General features: G+C 55.1%; 4 non-coding genes and 1 pseudogene across 4 annotated transcripts; all 5 read right to left on the bottom strand.

The window, feature by feature from the left end:
- Positions 1-4611: 4611 nt before the first annotated feature.
- LOC142907541 (5S ribosomal RNA) lies at positions 4612-4730 on the bottom strand. Its single transcript, XR_012931067.1, has one exon. It is a non-coding gene; the product is annotated as a 5S ribosomal RNA (ribosomal RNA).
- Positions 4731-4982: 252 nt separating this feature from the next.
- On the bottom strand, positions 4983-5101 carry LOC142907530 (5S ribosomal RNA; annotated as a pseudogene).
- A 186-nt stretch (positions 5102-5287) lies between these two features.
- On the bottom strand, positions 5288-5406 carry LOC142907562 (5S ribosomal RNA). The gene has a single exon (XR_012931088.1). It is a non-coding gene; the product is annotated as a 5S ribosomal RNA (ribosomal RNA).
- A 253-nt stretch (positions 5407-5659) lies between these two features.
- Positions 5660-5778, bottom strand: LOC142907550 (5S ribosomal RNA). Its single transcript, XR_012931076.1, has one exon. It is a non-coding gene; the product is annotated as a 5S ribosomal RNA (ribosomal RNA).
- Positions 5779-6210: 432 nt separating this feature from the next.
- Positions 6211-6329, bottom strand: LOC142907554 (5S ribosomal RNA). Its single transcript, XR_012931080.1, has one exon. It is a non-coding gene; the product is annotated as a 5S ribosomal RNA (ribosomal RNA).
- Between the last annotated feature and the right edge of the window lie 10756 nt (positions 6330-17085).

Raw genomic sequence — 17085 nt, 5'->3', positions numbered from 1 at the left:
AATGACGTCCTTCGCACACGCGTTGCCACCGAGGGCGGGCAATGGAGATTGTTTAAAGGGCTGTAGGGATAATCCCACGTGTACCCAGGCGAGTCCACCGTCGCTCACCGCGGGCACACGCTAAACAAAGGCAGTATGGATAATTGTGCGTGTACGCCGCCTGTCTACCTAACGCACACATTAAACACAAGGGCGGATGAGTAACCTCCCGTGCCCCTGTACGAGTCCGCCGCCGCTCGCCACACACACACGCTAATCACGAGCTATGCGCAGGGGCGAGCGCAAACACGTGGGTAAATACACACTCGCGCACAAACACAGGGTACGACGCAGGAACCCCGGTCGGGCCCGCACACAATGGCCGCCTCAACAGAGTTACCCACGTGCAAATCCCCGTACCACGACGAGCGGACTCACACCACCATGTGCCCGTTCCACACTCGCAGAAACCACATAACAAGGTTTGTTGATCACTGACGATTTATTCCTGGCGTGTCTGTGGGCTACTATTACCCGAGTCAGTCCGAGTCAGCAGGGCAGGTTTAACCTATCTCCCGATGGTCTAAAGCTGATCTACCTCGTCCCCTTGGAGTGAAACTCCCCACTCTCGCTTTCGTACTCACGTTCCGCCTGCGATGCGTGGGCCGTCGCGGAGAGACGAGGCTGCACGAGGTTCTTGCGGGGAGCGGGGCCTGGCTTCGCTGAGACTCGTCCCACGGACGACCCAGTGGCCGGCAAGCTGACTGCTCCGATCGCTCATTTGAGGAGAACGCGAACCCCCATCGTCGCTCTCCTCTCCCATTTTATCCCTCTCTACATCAAAGGTCTGCCCGGCTAACCCGCGATACCCCACCGCCATTGGTGCGCCCACCTCGGTGCCTTCACAGACGTCTGCTTCCCTCTCTACCCATCAACAGGGGCCGCCGTTGGGCCATTGCCATTGGCCACGGCGTGCAAGCGTACTTTTCCGGCCAATCGGATGCTTCCCCTGGTGCTCGTGTGGACCTAACCGCGGTGACTGAGTAGCCTTATCGTGAGCATGCAATTGCACGTCAATTCACGGCTCTGTGGTGTAATTCAACCTGGGGGAAGTCGGCCAATTCCCTGGCCCCAGGAAACCGTGAGGGATGTCCCTACGAAGAAGGCCCCTGGGTGAAAACCTGGAGGCCAGGTGACTTCCCCACGAGGTCCTACGTGGGGGGTGTGTGTGTTGTGTGTGCTCATTTTGGGGATGGTGAGGGAGAAGCAGCTTCGGCCTGCACGCTCTCCCGTGGTGGCGTTGCAGGCATGGCCCCGACGGAGCGGCTTCGCTGCTATGGCACCACATAGCCCGCCGAGGTGCCAGTCTCCGTCCTGGGTTGACTGGAGCATCTCGCCTGGGTTGCCCCCACGAGGTAGCGCCGCGGGGTCGGCGGGACTCGCCCGGCCCTCGTGGCTGGCCTCGGGGGTGGTGGCTCCGTCTTTTGGGCTTTTAGCGGCGGTCTCTTCCTCCATTCCAATGGCTCCTCTCGTCCCTCGGCACCTGTGGGCTGGGGAACAAACTCAGAGGCAGCAGGGTTTAGGTGCCATCGTCCCCGCCCCCCCTGGCCTGGGCCGTGACCCCTCGGGGCCGAGCATGGAGGGTGTTGGGACCCCGGGATTTCGGGGTACCCAAACTGCGGGGTTCTCCCTCGCTGGGGCTGCCTTCCATGGTTTTAATTGGCGGACGTTGACCACCATCTCTCGGCCCCTGTCTCCGCCGTGAATCAGCACCGTCCAGGGGGAGATCTGCCGCCCCACGGTCCAGGGTCCGCGCCAGTAGGTGGTCAGTTTCCCCAGCTGTCCAGCCCCGACACGAGGGGTGTATAGCCACACCTTAGAGCCCGCCGAGTAGAAGGGGGGCTCCATAAGGGGTCGGGCGCCCTGCTCTTGGTGCCGATGCGCGGCCTCTCCTTGTGGGTAGGCCCCGCCCCGGGCCCCTCGCAGAGTCTCCATCAGGTGCTCCACGGGGCGGCTCCCCTCATCCCGTTGCAGTGGGGGAACGCCGAACAGCAGATCTGCAGGTAGACGAGACTCACGGCCACACATCATTAGGAACAGGGTCTGTCCCGTAGACGTGTGTACTGTGGTGGCGTAGGAGAACAGGGCATAGGGGAGGTGTTCGTCCCAGTCCTGCTGAGTTGCGGCCACCATGCATTTGAGCTTCCCAGCTAAGGTCTGGTTCATACGCTCCACCATACCGTTCACCTGGGGGTGCTACGCCGTGGTTCGGTCCTTCTGGATTCCGAACTCGCGGCACAGCGCCTGAAACAGCTCTGCCTCGAACTCACTACCTTGCTCGGTAATGACCCATTCGGAGATCCCGTGCTTAAGTACGTAGTGCTCCACGAATGCCCAGACCACCACAAGAGCCGTCTTATCGGGGATGGCCACCGCCACGGGATAGCGTGCGAAATACTCCACCGGTGGGATCGCGGAAATGGCCCCTGTAGGTCGATCCCAACCAGCTGGTTTGTCCGACTGACGCGGAACGGCCTCAGGGGTACCTGATATTGTGCCGGTTTCGGCCCGCATTGCTGACACGCGCGGTAGTCCTGTACCCAGGCGGCCACGTCTTGCACCAATTTGGGCCAGAGATATTGGCGACGCAGGGTCTCCCGAGTGCGCCGTTCCCCATCATGGCCCCCGAGCAGGTGGTCGTGCACCAGCCATAGCAGCTGGGGTCGCACCTGGGAGGGAACACAGATGCACCCTCTTACCACCCCGTTCTGCACACACAACCGGGCATACAAACCACTCCAGGGTCCTGGTAGGGTGCTCTTCTTCTCCCGCAGGGCCACTTCCACTGCCGCTAGATCCGGGTCCCGTTGCTGGGTCTGTCTCAACTGCTCGTCGTCCAGGCCCGGGAAGGCGCAGCCGACGTCCTCTTGGATCCGCCCGGTCAGGGTGGGGCAGTCCGTCGGCTCCTTCTGTAGGGGTCTCCGCGGCGCATACTGCACTCTCTCTCGCGAGAGGGGGGTTAGTCTCAGTGCGCTCCCGGGGGGGCGTTGCCTGTTGGCAGCGTCCCCCATGAAGCATGGGCAGGCCTCCTCTGCCCTCGTCTCGGCGCACACCATGGGCTGCCTCGACAAGGTGTCCACATTTTCGTGCATCCGCCCAGCCCGGTACTCGATCTGCAGGTTGTATTCCTGCAGCTGCGCCAGCCATCGGGCCATCTGCCCCTGCGATTTCTTGAATGTGAGATGGAGCTGCAGAGCATAATGGTCACTCCGCACCCGACATTTTCTGCCATACAAATACGGCCAGAACTGTTTACATGTGAAGATCACGGCATACAGTTCCTGACGGGTCACGCAATAGTTCAGCTCGGCCCTGCTCAGGGTCCAGCTGGCGTATGCGATGGCCCGTTCCATCCCATCCTGCACCTGTGACAACACCGTGCCCAGCTCATAGCTGCAGGCGTCGGTGTCCAAAATCAAATCGGTGGAAAAATCCGGGAAAGCCAGGGTGGGGGTATGGGTGAGGTGGTCTTTGAGGGTGGTGAAGGCCGTCAGGCGGCCTCCGTCCACTGATAAGGGTTCTTAGGGGAAGTGAGTTGGGTGAGGGGGCGTGCAATCTCGCTGAATCCCTTTACAAATCGACGATAATAGGTGGCGTGCCCCAAGAATGACCTGATCTCCGTCAGGTTCCTTGGCCATGGCCATTCCACTATGGCGCGTACCTTCTCCGGATCGGTGCGCAACCCTGCCTCGCTGATTCGGTGTCCAAGGTACCCCACCTCGTGCTGCGCAACATAACACTTACGTGGCTTGAGTTTGAGATGGGCTGCTCGCAGTCACTGGAACACCTCTCATAACCTGGACCAGTCCTCAGACAGAGATATACTGAACACTATCACGTCAACCAGGTAAATTAGGCACTGTTCCCACTGCAAGCCCCGCATCACCAGCTCCATCAACCACTGGAACGTCGCAGGCACATTAGTGAGTCCGAACGGGAGTATCCGAAACTCAAACAGTCCCATCGGTTTGGTAAATGCAGTCTTTGGCCGATCCTCCTCCGCCATATCCACCTGCCAGTACCCGGATGCTAGATCGAGGGTGGAAAAATACCACGCCACCGCGAGGCTGTCAAAGGTGTCATCGATGCGGGGGATGGGGAAGGCATCGCCGAGGGTGACTGCGTTCAACTTTCGGTAATCAACACAAAATCGGGTCGACCCATCCTTTTTCATCACCAGTACCACCGGGGCAGACCAGGGGCTCGCTGAGGGTAGGATTATGTTATCTCGGAGCATTTCCACGATGGCCTCTTTAATCTGGGCCCGTTCAGGCGCGCCCACTCGGTATGCGGGGAGTTTAATTGGTTGGGCGGCACCGGTGTCAATTTGGTGCTTAACAAGGTCAGTCCGGCCCACATCCGAATCGTGCTCACTGAACACGTCGGCGTCATCGCTCATGAAAACGTTTATTCTGAGCTCCTGGTTTAGCCCCGAATGAGTGGCATCAAACAGTATTTTACAATAAAATATTGATCCCAATGCAGTACACCATATCGACGTGAAATTGGCAGGTGCACTCACTGGATGAGACAAAGTGTAAAAAGCGAACCATCCAGATACAACAATGCAAAAGCCTACAATACCTGGTATTCCCAGGCAGTCTCCCATCCAAGTACTAACCAGGCTCGACTCTGCTTAGCTTCCGAGATCAGACGAGATCGGGCGCATTCAGGGTGATATGGTCGTAGGCCATGCTTGGAAAGACCTGTCGCACATTCAGATGTATAAAACAATCAACATTCAACTATACTTCTGGAGGTCATCGCTCATAAAACCTTTATTCTGAGCTCCTGGTTGAGCCCCGAAAGAGTGGCATCAAACATTATTTTACGATAAAATATTGATCCCAATGCAGTACACCATATCGACGTGAAATTGGCACGTGCACTCACTGGATGAGTCGAAGTGTAAAAAGCGACCCATCCAGATCCAAAAATACAAAATCCTACAACACCTGGTGTTCCTAGGCAGTCTGCCATCCAAGTACTCACCATGCTCAACCCTGCTTAGCTTCCGAGATCAGACGAGATTGGGCGCATTCAGGGTGATATGGTCGTAGGCCATGCTTGCACACACCTGTCACACATTCAGATGTATAAAACAATTAAAGTTCAACTATATTTCTGGAAATCATCGCTCATGAATACGTATATTCTGAGCTCCTGGTTGAGCCCCGAATAAGTGGCATCAAACAGTCTGGATGAGTCGAAGTGTAAAAAGCGACCCATCCAGATATAACAATGCAAAAGCCTACAACACCAGGTATTCCCAGGCAGTCTCGCATCCAAGTACTAACCAGGCTCGACCCTGCTTAGCTTCCGAGATCAGATGAGTTCGGGCGCATTCAGGGTGATATGGACGTAGGCCGTGCTTGCAGAGACCTGTCGAACACTCATATGTATAAAACAATCAACATTCAACTATACTACTGGAGGTCATCGCTCATGAAAACGTTTATTCTGAGCTCCTGGTTTAGCCCCGAAAGAGTGGCATCAAACAGTATTTTACGAGAAAATATTGATCCCAATGCAGTACACCATATCGACGTGAAATTGGCAGATGCACTCACTGGATGAGTGGAAGTGTAAAAAGCGACCCATCCAGATCCAAATATACAAAAGCCTACAACACCTGGTATTCCCAGGCAGTCTCCCATCCAAGTACTAACCAGACTCGACCGTGCTTAGCTTCCGAGATCAGACGAGATCGGGCGCATTCAGGGTGATATGGTTGTAGGCCATGCTTGGAAAGACCTGTCGCACATTCAGATGTATAAAACAGTCAACATTCAACATAACTTCTGGAGGTCATCGCTCAAAAAATCTTTATACTGGTAGGAACGAAGTTGTAAACTGAGTGTACCAGCCTGCAATAGATTAATGTGTCCGTACGTCCGTCCGTCCCCTTTCAATACTTTAACGAAGTGAAATCTCGTGCTGTTGGGTGTATAAAATCAGTAATAGACAGCGCAGAGACTTGTCCTACCAGCCCACCCTGCAGGGACCTGTTTCTGAGCTCCTGGTTGAGCCCCGAAAGAGTGGCATCAAACATTATTTTACAAGAAAATATTGATCCCAATGCAGTACACCATATCGACGTGAAATTGGCAGGGGCACTCACTGGATGAGTCGAAGTGTAAAAAGCGAGCCATCCAGATCCAAGTAAACAAGAGCCTACAACACCTGGTATTCCCAGGCAGTCTCCCATCCAAGTACTAACCAGACTCGACCCTGCTTAGTTTCCGAGATCAGACGAGATCGGGCGCATTCAGGGTGATATGGTCGTAGGCCATGCTTGCAAAGACCTGTCGCACATTCAGATGTATAAAACAATCAACATTCAACTATACTTTTGGAGGTCATCGCTCATAAAACCTTTATTCTGTGCTCCTGGTTGATCCCCAAAAGAGTGGCATCAAACAGTCTGGATGACTTGATTCGAAGCTTTCGTGACTGCAAGAATTACTCTTTGTTTTTTTCGGTAAAGTCACGTATAAATAAAAAAATAATAAAATAACAATAGCATACGACGTTTCGGTTGCAACACAAGCAGCCATCATCAGGTACAGAAGAGCTAAATTTACGAGAGAGAGGAAACACATAACCCCAGATGTATATACAGACACCCAAGTAGGGGGGAACTAATACAGATACAACAGGGTACAACAGAGAGAGAAGCATACCAAACAATCAGGGTTTAGCATAATTTGGAAACCATATAAAGCAACACAGACGGTCGGTCAAAACACAATTAACGCATAGTCTGGTTGATTACGCTATTTCAAAGATTGTTAAATTGCAAGTTAAGTATGAAATTTAAAATACAGACTGCGCACACACACACATAGACATCCAAGTAGAGTGAACCAGCACAGACACGCAAACAGTGAAGTCGCCTTAAATAGGCAGAGAAGGTGAGGCTGAGAGACAATGGGACAAATTAGCATGAGGTATGCATGGAACAAAGGGGGCACGGCAGCACACACTCGGAAACACCAAGGCCCACACACAGGCAGAGACAGCACAGAGACACAAATCCAAGCCAAGACACAAAGGCAGATGCACAAGCAGAGACAACACAAAGACACAGACCTAATACCTCCCTTAGAGGTGGTTCAGACTTGATTCGAAGCTTTCGTGACTGCAAGAATTACTCTTTGTTTTTTTCGGTAAAGTCACGAATAAATAAAAAATAATAAAATAACAATAGCGTACGACGTTTCGGTTGCAACACAAGCAGCCATCATCAGGTACAGAAGAGCTAAATTTACGAGAGAGAGGAAACACATAACCCCAGATGTATATACAGACACCCAAGTAGGGGGCGTGGATGGAGTGGGGGGTGAGAGTGGATGGTGTCGCGGTGAGAGTGGATGGTGTCGGGGTGAGTATGGATGTTGGAGAGGTGATCGTGGCTGGTGTACGAGTGAGCGTGGATGGTGTAGGGGTGAGCGTGGCTGGTGTAGGGGTGAGCGTGGATGTTGTAGGGGTGAGAGTGGATGTTGCAGGAGTGAGCGTAGATGGTGTAGGGGGTGAGCGTGGAGGTTGTAAAGGTGAGCGTGGAGGTTGTAAAGGTGAGCGTGGATGGTGTAGGAGTGAGCGTGGATGTTGTAGGGGTGAGAGTGGATGGTGTCGCGGTGAGAGTGGATGGTGTCGGGGTGAGTATGGATGTTGGAGAGGTGAGCGTGGATGGTGTAGGAGTGAGCGTGAATGTTGCAGGAGTGAGCGTGGATGTTGTAGGGGTGAGCGTGGATGGTGTAGGGGTGAGAGTGGATGTTATATGAGTGAGCATGGACATTGTAGATGTGAGTGTGGATGGTATAGGGGAAAGCGTGGATGGCGTAGTGGTGAGCGTGGATGGTGTAGGGGTGAGCGTGGATGTTGTAGAGGTGAGCGTGGATGGTGTAAGGGTGAGCGTGGCTATTGTAGGGGTGAGCGTGGATGTTGTAGGGGTGAGTGTGGATGGTGTAGGGGTGAGCGTGGATGTTGCCGGAGTGAGCGTGGGTGTTGTAGGCGTAAACGTGGATGGTGTAGTGGTGAGCGTGGATGGCGTAGTGGTGAGCGTGGATGGTGTAGGGGTGAGCGTGGATGTTGTAGAGGTGAGCGTGGATGGTGTAAGGGTGAGCGTGGCTATTGTAGGGGTGAGCGTGGATGGTGTATTGGTGAGCGTGGATGGTGTAGGGGTGAGCGTGGATGGTGTAGTGGTGAGCGTGGATGGCGTAGTGGTGAGCGTGGATGGTGTAGGGGTGAGCGTGGATGTTGTAGAGGTGAGCGTGGATGGTGTAAGGGTGAGCGTGGCTATTGTAGGGGTGAGCGTGGATGGTGTAGGGGGTGAGCGTGGGGGTTGTAAAGGTGAGCATGGATGGTGTAGGAGTGAGCGTGGATGTTGTAGGGGTGAGAGTGAATGGGGTTGGGGTGGGCGTGGATGGTGTTGGGGTGAGTGTGGATGTTGGAGAGGTGAGCGTGGCTGGTGTAGGAGTGAGCGTGGATGGTGTAGGGGTGAGCGTGGATGGTATAGGGGTGAGCGTGGATGTTGTAGGGGTGAGAGTGGATGTTGCAAGAGTGAGCGTAGATGGTGTAGGGGGTGAGCGTGGAGGTTGTAAAGGTGAGCGTGGATGGTGTAGGAGTGAGCGTGGGTGTTGTAGGGGTGAGAGTGGATGGGGTTGGGTGTGGCGTGGATAGTGTTGGGGTGAGAGTGGATGGTGTCGGGGTGAGAGTGGATGGTGTCGGGGTGAGTATGGATGTTGGAGAGGTGAGCGTGGATGGTGTAGGGGTGAGCGTGGATGTTGCAGGAGTGAGCGTGGATGTTGTAGGGGTGAGCTTCGATGGTGTAGGGGTGAGAGTGGATGTTGTAAAGGTGAGCGTGGATGGTGTAGGGGTGAGAGTGGATGTTGTATGAGTGAGCATGGACGGTGTAGATGTGAGTGTGGATGGTATAGGGGAAAGCGTGGATGGTGTAGTGGTGAGCGTGGATGGTGTAGGGGTGAGCGTGGATGTTGTAGAGGTGAGCGTGGATAGTGTAGGGGTGAGCGTGGCTATTGTAGGGGTGAGCGTGGATGTTGCAGGAGTGAGCGTGGATATTGCATGAGAGAGCGTGGATGTTGAAGGGGTGAGTGTGGATGGTGTAGGGGTGAGAGTGGATGTTGTATGAGTGAGCATGGACAGTGTAGATGTGAGTGTGGATGGTATAGGGGAAAGCGTGGATGGTGTAGTGGTGAGCGTGGATGGTGTAGGGGTGAGCGTGGATGTTGTAGAGGTGAGCGTGGATGGTGTAGGGGTGAGCGTGGCTATTGTAGGGGTGAGCGTGGATGTTGCAGGAGTGAGGTGGATTTTGTATGAGAGAGCGTGGATGTTGAAGGGGCGAGTGTGGATGGTGTAGGGGTGAGCGTGGATGTTGGAGGAGTGAGCGTGGATGATGTAGGAGTGAGCGTAGATGGTGTAGGGGGTGAGCGTGGAGGTTGTAAAGGTGAGCATGGATGGTGTAGGAGTGAGCGTAGATGGTGTAGGGGGTGAGCGTGGAGGTTGTAAAGGTGAGCATGGATGGTGTAGGAGTGAGCGTGGATGTTGTAGGGGTGAGAGTGAATGGGGTTGGGGTGGGCGTGGATGGTGTTGGGGTGAGTGTAGATGTTGGCGAGGTGAGCGTGGATGTTGCAGGGGTGCGCGTGGATGTTGCAGGAGTGAGCGTGGATGTTGTAGGGGTGAGCGTGGATGATGTAGGGGTGAGCATGGACGTTGTAAAGGTGAGCATGGATGATGTAGGAGTGAGCGTAGATGGTGTAGGGGGTGAGCGTGGAGGTTGTAATGGTGAGCATGGATGGTGTAGGAGTGAGCGTGGATGTTGTAGGGGTGAGAGTGAATGGGGTTGGGGTGGGCGTGGATGGTGTTGGGGTGGGCGTGGATGGTGTTGGGGTGAGTGTGGATGTTGGCGAGGTGAGCGTTGATGTTGCAGGGGTGAGCGTGGATGTTGCAGGAGTGAGCGTGGATGTTGTAGGGGTGAGCGTGGATGGTGTAGGGGTGAGAGTGGATGTTGTAATGGTGAGCGTGGATGGTGTTGGGGTGAGAGTGGATGTTGTATGAGTGAGCATGGACGGTGTAGAGGTGAGTGTGGATAGTATAGGGGAAAGCATGGATGGTGTAGTGGTGAGCGTGGATGGTGTAGGGGTGAGCGTGGATGGTATAGGGGTGAGCGTGGATGGTGTAGGTGTGAGCGTGGATGGTGTAGTAGTGAGCGTGGACATTGTAAAGGTGAGCGTGGACAGTGTAGCGGTGAGCGTGGACGTTGTAGAGGTGAACGTGGATGTTGTAGGGGTGAGCGTGGATGTTGTAGGGGTGAGGGTGGATGGTGTAGGGGTGAGCGTGGATGTTGTAGAAGTGAGCGTAGATGGTGTAGGAGTGAGAGTGGATGTTGTAGCGGTGAGCGTGGATGGTGTTGGGGTGAGGGTGGATGTTGTAGGGGTGAGCGTGGATGTTGTCGGGGTGAGGGTGGATCGTGTAGGGGTGAGTGTGGATGTTGTAGAGGTGAGCGTGCATTGTGTAGGAGTGAGCGTGGATGGTGTAGGGGTGAGCGTCGATGGTATAGGGGTGAGCGTGGATGTTGTAGGGGTGAGAGTGGATGTTGCAGGAGTGAGCGTAGATGGTGTAGGGGGTGAGCGTGGAGGTTGTAAAGGTGAGCGTGGAGGTTGTAAAGGTGAGCGTGGATGGTGTAGGAGTGAGCGTGGATGTTGTAGGGGTGAGAGTGGATGGGGTTGGGTGGGGCGTGGATGGTGTTGGGGTGAGAGTGGATTGTGTTGGGGTGAGAGTGGATGGTGTTGGGGTGAGAGTGGATGGTGTCGGGGTGAGAGTGGATGTTGGAGAGGTGAGCATGGATGGTGTAGGGGTGAGCGTGGATGTTGCAGGAGTGAGCGTGGATGTTGTAGGGGTGAGCGTGGATGGTGTAGGGGTGAGAGTGGATGTTGTAAAGGTGAGCGTGGATGGTGTGGGGGTGAGAGTGGATGTTGTATGAGTGAGCATGGACGGTGTAGATGTGTGGATGGTATAGGGGAAAGCGTGGATGGTGTAGTGGTGAGCGTGGATGGTGTAGGGGTGAGCGTGGATGTTGTAGAGGTGAGCGTGAATGGTGTAGGGGTGAGCGTGACTATTGTAGGGGTGAGCATGGATGGTGTAGGGGTGAGCGTGGATGTTGCAGGAGTGAGCGTGGATTTTGTATGAGAGAGCGTGGATGTTGAAGGGGTGAGTGTGGATGGTGTAGGGGTGAGCGTGGATGTTGCAGGAGTGAGCGTGAGTGTTGTAGGAGAAAACGTGGATGGTGTAGGGGTGAGCGTGGATGATGTAGGGGTGAGCATGGACGTTGTAAAGGTGAGCATGGATGATGTAGGAGTAAGCGTAGATGGTGTAAGGGGTGAGCGTGGAGGTTGTAAAGGTGAGCATGGATGGTGTAGGAGTGAGCGTGGATTGTGTAGGGGTGAGAGTGAATGGGGTTGGGGTGGGCGTGGATGGTGTTGGGGTGGGCGTGGATGGTGTTGGGGTGAGTGTGGATGTTGGCGAGGTGAGCGTTGATGTTGCAGGGGTGAGCGTGGATGTTGCAGGAGTGAGCGTGGATGTTGTAGGGGTGAGCGTGGATGGTGTAGGGGTGAGAGTGGATGTTGTAAAGGTGAGCGTGGATGGTGTAGCGGTGAGAGTGGATGTTGTATGAGTGAGCATGCACGGTGTAGAGGTGAGTGTGGATGGTATAGGGGAAAGCATGGATGGTGTAGTGGTGAGCGTGGATGGTGTAGGGGTGAGAGTGGATGTGGTGGGGGTGAGCGTGGATGTGGTAGGGGTGAGCGTGGATGTTGCAGGAGTGAGCGTGGATTTTGTATGAGAGAGCGTGGATGTTGAAGGGGTGAGTGTGAATAGTGTAAGGGTGAGCGTGGATGTTGGAGGAGTGAGCGTGGATGATGTGGGAGTGAGCGTAGATGGTGTAGGGGGTGAGCATGAGGGTTGTAAAGGTGAGCATGGATGGTGTAGGAGTGAGCGTAGATGGTGTAGGGGGTGAGCGTGGAGGTTGTAAAGGTGAGCATGGATGGTGTAGGAGTGAGCGTGGATGTTGTAGGGGTGAGAGTGAATGGGGTTGGGGTGGGCGTGGATGGTGTTGGTGTGAGTGTAGATGTTGGCGAGGTGAGCGTTGATGTTGCAGGGGTGCGCGTGGATGTTGCAGGAGTGAGCGTGAATGTTGTAGGGGTGAGCGTGGATGGTGTAGGGGTGAGAGTGGATATTGTAAAGGTGAGCGTGGATGGTGTTGGGGTGAGAGTGGATGTTGTATGAGTGAGCATGGACGGTGTAGAGGTGAGTGTGGATGGTATAGGGGAAAGCATGGATGGTGTAGTGGTGATCGTGGATGGTGTAGGGGTGAGAGTGGATGTGGTGGGGGTGAGCGTGGATGTGGTAGGGGTGAGCGTGGACAGTGTAGGGGTGAGCGTGGATGGTGTAGGAGTGAGCGTGGTTGGTGTAGGGGTGAGCGTGGATGGTGTAGGTGTGAGCGTGGATGGTGTAGGAGTGAGCGTGGACATTGTAAAGGTGAGCGTGGACAGTGTAGCGGTGAGCGTGGACGTTGTAGGGGTGAACGTGGATGTTGTAGGGGTGAGCGTGGATGTTGTAGGCGTGAGGGTGGATGGTGTAGGGGTGAGCGTGGATGTTGTAGAAGTGAGCGTAGATGGTGTAGGAGTGAGGGTGGATGTTGTAGCGGTGAGCGTGGATGGTGTTGGGGTGAGGGTGGATGTTGTAGGGGTGAGCGTGGATGTTGTCGGGGTGAGGGTGGATGGTGTAAGGGTGAGTGTGGATGTTGTAGAGGTGAGCGTGCATGGTGTAGGGGTGAGCTTGGATGGTGAAGGTGTGAGCGTGGCTGGTGTAGGAGTGAGCGTGGATGGTGTAGGGGTGAGCGTGGATGGTGTAGGGGTGAGCGTGCATGGTGTAGGGGTGAGCTTGGATGGTGAAGGTGTGAGTGTGGCTGGTGTAGGAGTGAGCGTGGATGTTGTAGGGGTGAGAGTGGATGTTGCAGGAGTGAGCGTAGATGGTGTAGGGGGTGAGCGTGGAGGTTGTAAAGGTGAGCGTGGAGGTTGTAAAGGTGAGCGTGGATGGTGTAGGAGTGAGCGTGGATGTTGTAGGGGTGAGAGTGGATGGGGTTGGGGTGGGCGTGGATGGTGTGGGGGGTGAGAGTGGATGGTGTCGCGGTGAGCGTGGATGGTGTAGGGGTGAGCTTGGATGGTGAAGGTGTGAGCGTGGATGGTGTAGGAGTGAGCGTGGATGGTGTAGGGGTGAGCGTGGATGGTGTAGAGGTGAGAGTGGATGGGGTTGGGTGTGGCGTGGATGGTGTTGGGGTGAGAGTGGATGGTGTTGGGGTGAGAGTGGATGGTGTTGGGGTGAGAGTGGATGGTGTCGGGGTGAGACTGGATGTTGCAGAGGTGAGCGTGGATGGTGTAGGGGTGAGCGTGGATGTTGCAGGAGTGAGCGTGGATGTTGTAGGGGTGAGCGTGGATGGTGTAGGGGTGAGAGTGGATGTTGTAAAGGTGAGCCTGGATGGTGTGGGGGTGAGAGTGGATGTTGTATGAGTGAGCATGGACGGTGTAGATGTGTGGATGGTATAGGGGAAAGCGTGGATGGTGTAGTGGTGAGCGTGGATGGTGTAGGGGTGAGCGTGGATGTTGTAGAGGTGAGCGTGAATGGTGTAGGAGTGAGCGTGACTATTATGGGGGTGAGCGTGGATGGTGTAGGGGTGAGCGTGGATGTTGCAGGAGTGAGCGTGGATTTTGTATGAGAGAGCGTGGATGTTGAAGGGGTGAATGTGGATGGTGTAGGGGTGAGCGTGGATGTTACAGGAGTGAGCGTGAGTGGTGTAGGAGAAAACGTGGATGGTGTAGGGGTGAGCGTGGATGATGTAGGGGTGAGCATGAACGTTGTAAAGGTGAGCATGGATGATGTAGGAGTGAGCGTAGATGGTGTAGGGGGTGAGCGTGGAGGTTGTAAAGGTGAGCATGGATGGTGTAGGAGTGAGCGTGGATGTTGTAGGGGTGAGAGTGAATGGGGTTGGGGTGGGCGTGGATGGTGTTGGGGTGGGCGTGGATGGTGTTGGGGTGAGTGTGGATGTTGGCGAGGTGAGCGTTGATGTTGCAGGGGTGAGCGTGGATGTTGCAGGAGTGAGCGTGGATGTTGTAGGGGTGAGCGTGGATGTTGTAGGGGTGAGAGTGGATGGGGTTGGGGTGGGCGTGGATGGTGTGGGGGGTGAGAGTGGATGGTGTCGCGGTGAGCGTGGATGGTGTAGGGGTGAGCTTGGATGGTGAAGGTGTGAGCGTGGATGGTGTAGGAGTGAGCGTGGATGGTGTAGGGGTGAGCGTGGATGGTGTAGAGGTGAGCGTGGATGTTGTAGGGGTGAGAGTGGATGTTGCAGGAGTGAGCGTAGATGGTGTAGGGGGTGAGCGTGGAGGTTGTAAAGGTGAGCGTGGAGGTTGTAAAGGTGAGCGTGGATGGTGTAGGAGTGAGCGTGGATGTTGTAGGGGTGAGAGTGGATGGGGTTGGGTGTGGCGTGGATGGTGTTGGGGTGAGAGTGGATGGTGTTGGGGTGAGAGTGGATGGTGTTGGGGTGAGAGTGGATGGTGTCGGGGTGAGACTGGATGTTGCAGAGGTGAGCGTGGATGGTGTAGGGGTGAGCGTGGATGTTGCAGGAGTGAGCGTGGATGTTGTAGGGGTGAGCGTGGATGGTGTAGGGGTGAGAGTGGATGTTGTAAAGGTGAGCCTGGATGGTGTGGGGGTGAGAGTGGATGTTGTATGAGTGAGCATGGACGGTGTAGATGTGTGGATGGTATAGGGGAAAGCGTGGATGGTGTAGTGGTGAGCGTGGATGGTGTAGGGTTGAGCGTGCATGTTGTAGAGGTGAGCGTGAATGGTGTAGGGGTGAGCGTGACTATTGTGGGGGTGAACGTGGATGGTGTAGGGGTGAGCGTGGATGTTGCAGGAGTGAGCGTGGATTTTGTATGAGAGAGCGTGGATGTTGAAGGGGTGAATGTGGATGGTGTAGGGGTGAGCGTGGATGTTGCAGGAGTGAGCGTGAGTGGTGTAGGAGAAAACGTGGATGGTGTAGGGGTGAGCGTGGATGATGTAGGGGTGAGCATGAACGTTGTAAAGGTGAGCATGGATGATGTAGGAGTGAGCATAGATGGTGTAGGGGGTGAGCGTGGAGGTTGTAAAGGTGAGCATGGATGGTGTAGGAGTGAGCGTGGATGTTGTAGGGGTGAGAGTGAATGGTGTAGGGGTGAGCGTGGATGGTGTAGAGGTGAGCGTGGATGTTGTAGGAGTGAGTGTGGATGTTGGCGAGATGAGCGTAGATGTTGCAGGGGTGAGCGTGGAGGTTGTAAAGGTGAGCGTGGAGGTTGTAAAGGTGAGCGTGGATGGTGTAGGAGTGAGCGTGGATGTTGTAGGGGTGAGAGTGGATGGGGTTGGGTGTGGCGTGGATGGTGTTGGGGTGAGAGTGGATGGTGTTGGGGTGAGAGTGGATGGTGTTGGGGTGAGAGTGGATGGTGTCGGGGTGAGACTGGATGTTGCAGAGGTGAGCGTGGATGGTGTAGGGGTGAGCGTGGATGTTGCAGGAGTGAGCGTGGATGTTGTAGGGGTGAGCGTGGATGATGTAGGGGTGAGAGTGGATGTTGTAAAGGTGAGCCTGGATGGTGTGGGGGTGAGAGTGGATGTTGTATGAGTGAGCATGGAGGTGTAGATGTGTGGATGGTATAGGGGAAAGCGTGGATGGTGTAGTGGTGAGCGTGGATGGTGTAGGGGTGAGCGTGGATGTTGTAGAGGTGAGCGTGAATGGTGTAGGGGTGAGCGTGACTATTATGGGGGTGAGCGTGGATGGTGTAGGGGTGAGCGTGGATGATGTAGGGGTGAGCATGAACGTTGTAAAGGTGAGCATGGATGATGTAGGAGTGAGCGTAGATGGTGTAGGGGGTGAGCGTGGAGGTTGTAAAGGTGAGCATGGATGGTGTAGGAGTGAGCGTGGATGTTGTAGGGGTGAGAGTGAATGGGGTTGGGGTGGGCGTGGATGGTGTTGGGGTGGGCGTGGATGGTGTTGGGGTGAGTGTGGATGTTCGCGAGGTGAGCGTTGATGTTGCAGGGGTGAGCGTGGATGTTGCAGGAGTGAGCGTGGATGTTGTAGGGGTGAGCATGGATGGTGTAGGGGTGAGAGTGGATGTTGTAAAGGTGAGAGTGGATGGTGTAGCGGTGAGAGTGGATGTTGTATGAGTGAGCATGCACGGTGTAGAGGTGAGTGTGGATGGTATAGGGGAAAGCATGGATGGTGTAGTGGTGAGCGTGGATGGTGTAGGGGTGAGAGTGGATGTGGTGGGGGTGAGCGTGGATGTGGTAGGGGTGAGCGTGGATGTTGCAGGAGTGAGCGTGGATTTTGTATGAGAGAGCGTGGATGTTGAAGGGGTGAGTGTGGATGGTGTAAGGGTGAGCGTGGATGTTGGAGGAGTGACCGTGGATGATGTAGGAGTGAGCGTAGATGGTGTAGGGGGTGAGCGTGGAGGTTGTAAAGGTGAGCATGGATGGTGTAGGAGTGAGCGTGGATGTTGTAGGGGTGAGAGTGAATGGGGTTGGGGTGGGCGTAGATGGTATTGGGGTGAGTGTAGATGGTGGCGAGGTGAGCGTTGATGTTGCAGGGGTGCGCGTGGATGTTGCAGGAGTGAGCGTGAATGTTGTAGGGGTGAGCGTGGATGGTGTAGGGGTGAGAGTGGATGTGGTGGGGGTGAGCGTGGATGTGGTAGGGGTGAGCGTGGACAGTGTAGGGGTGAGCGTGGATGGTGTAGGAGTGAGCATGGATGGTGTAGGGGTGAGCGTGGATGGTGTAGGTGTGAGCGTGGATGGTGTAGGAGTGAGCGTGGACATTGTAAAGGTGAGCGTGGACAGTGTAGAGGTGAGCGTGGACGTTGTAGGGGTGAACGTGGATGTTGTAGGGGTGAGCATGGATGTTGTAGGCGTGAGGGTGGATGGTGTAGGGGTGAGCGTGGATGTTGTAGAAGT

The sequence above is a fragment of the Petromyzon marinus genome, chromosome 79, assembly GCF_048934315.1.
Source record: "Petromyzon marinus isolate PM22_M1 ecotype Great Lakes invasive population chromosome 79, UKy_Petmar_22M1.pri1.0, whole genome shotgun sequence".
In the NCBI taxonomy this organism is placed as follows: domain Eukaryota; kingdom Metazoa; phylum Chordata; class Hyperoartia; order Petromyzontiformes; family Petromyzontidae; genus Petromyzon; species Petromyzon marinus.
The sequence above is the reverse complement of the archived record's forward strand: the minus strand, read 5'-3'. Positions and strand labels throughout refer to the sequence as shown.